Consider the following 2,500-nt stretch of genomic DNA (forward strand, 5'->3'; position numbering starts at 1 on the left):
GTTCGACGCGACTACACGACCATGCTACGTCAACAAAAGCTCTTGACAGTTGACAATTCTCGTGTTCAGGCAACCTCGTTCCCAGGGTCTTCTCGGCTTTCAATATGGCAGCGGGTCGGGAGAAGACCCTGGCACACAGCATATCACGTGACAAAGAAAAACTCTGACCAGGGTGGGAATTGAACCCAAGCTGGCCAGGGTTTTTCTCTGTACTTGTGTCGGCCCATTTCCATTAGTAGGGATAACGCTCACATGGTTCATATGGGGTACAAAACTGGCATTTCTCATTACAATATAATCACTCAAGTCCATTCAAAATAGAGTTTGTAATTGAACATCTAAACATCTATGAGACGTAAAAACATACTTGTGAACACGTGAATCTGAAGTATAGCAAACTAGACCCTCCGTGAGGGTACACTGGGTTGCCTGTGGTAGGTGCACAGTGAACTAAAAAGATCGCTGATTGGTGCTTTTCTCACATGAACTATGATTGGCTTAATGTCGAAAGAAAGATGGTGGCTAGTGAGGAGAGCCAAAAGAAGAACAGAATTCGTGTTTAAATCATTTTCAAACTTGTAGCTGTTCCATAAGAAGCAGCCGCAAATTAACAAGCATAACAGTCGAAAATAATTCGCCGTTTTTTCACGTTGCACGGTGATCTACATCAGGTCTCGATTCCAATGAAAGCTACGTTAGCTTTTCACGACCTCTGACATAGCGATCGCTCTTTATATAGAAGGATATAATGGTGTTTGAAAGACGTAACGGTAATTAAGTGATTTTATTTCGTACGTACCTTTACGTTTTGGTTCATTTTGGCGTCTCACAATTGTAATTCCCTGACGCAAGTATTGTTACTGTTGTTCAGTGTTCTCACCACGTCAGATTGTGTTACAAATTATAAAATTGTGCAACAGGGTTCACCGATTATTGATGTGGTTGATTTAGTAGTTGTATGTGGCGCTGTTGACTCGTGTGGCAGCTGCAATGAAGGCGGGTCTGTTAAATACAGGTCACATTCCACAGATCAATGCAAGACTAGAGGTCGGTGCTCCAATAATCAACAACTAAGCCAAACGTTTCCCCGAGACCTGAAACAACATTTTTGTTGAGTGATTAGCGCTAGCAGACACTTTTGGTGTTGTTTATTTGTTTGCAGCACGGTGACATGTACACTCACCTGTGGAATCTGACCTGTGTTTTATTTTAATAGACCTCCAGCTGCAGTAATCCATCTTCTTTCCCATCCCTTCCACACTCTTCAGCTAGTGGTGCACAGAGAAATCTAGCTCGGTCGGTTTTCATCATTGCCTTTTACTTTCATTTAAAAAATATTAATCTCCTCACCCCAAACAAAGGGCATGTCATCTTGTAATTTTCCAAGATGGTTATTTAAGATTGTGAAGTCTTAACAATAAACATTATTCCTGAAAATACTTGTAAGGCTTATCATTATAGTCTTATTGACCTGTCAATTCGCTAACGACTTCTATTTTTGCTTCTTCTGATTTAAAAATATAAATATTTATATTAAACAGTATTCTTTAATTTTGTACACATGACGTTTTAGCATCACACTCCTGTGAGTTTTCTTGTACTCCAATAATTTTTATTCGTTTTCAAAACATGCTTTTAAATTATTCTCAAGCATTGCTCAAGTTGTGGCATACTGTCTGAAGATGTGGTACATTGAGTGATTTGGGGGAAGATTGCAGACTGGACAGGGGGATTGGGAAATAAAATTGAAGGTGACAAAGCACAGGAAATTTGCAACTTCACAAGCAACAAGAAACTATTTCACAAAAAGAAATAGTATTTTGTTTCTGGAATGGTAAGGGCAGGAGAAAAGATAAAATACTGTAGTGTGGGTCACTTGGTCGGTCATATATATTTCGCTTAGAACCCTGTCAAGGAATATTAACCACTAAACAGAAGAACATAATGATACTTGTCTGCAAATACCTAATTTTCCTTCAAATGCCACAGCATAAAATTTCAAATTCCGTTTTCTGTGTGTTTACTTCTGTTAGGAGATTGGACCCGAGTCTAAAGTATTATGGGATGTAGAGCGAGAGTAACACGAGTTGAAGTTGTTGAAGACATTAAAGTGCTACTGTGATCAAATTTTTATCCCTTGAGTTTTTTGGTTTATCACATAGAGTACCATGAAACATTAAAAACGCTGTTTACCGTTTGGAAATATCTGCATTGGTTCCAGAGATATTTAAGTTTGAAAAATGTGTTAAATATGCAAATGAGAAGGCTGATGACGTCATTCACCCAACCCAATAGAACATCAAGAATATAAATAGAGCTATCTCGGTCAATTTGCAACAGAGACCATTGAAACTTGGTGAGCTGATAGTTCTGAAGGCAACACACCTACGACTGTAAAGAAATTGGTTCACATGGCAACTCACTCTTTTCCAGTCCCCTCCAACCTGATTTCAACATTTTGGTGATCTCAGGCTAGAAATACATTTACCAAGGCCACAAA

Source organism: Montipora capricornis, chromosome 9, assembly GCF_036669925.1.
Source record: "Montipora capricornis isolate CH-2021 chromosome 9, ASM3666992v2, whole genome shotgun sequence".
In the NCBI taxonomy this organism is placed as follows: Eukaryota; Metazoa; Cnidaria; class Anthozoa; order Scleractinia; family Acroporidae; genus Montipora; species Montipora capricornis.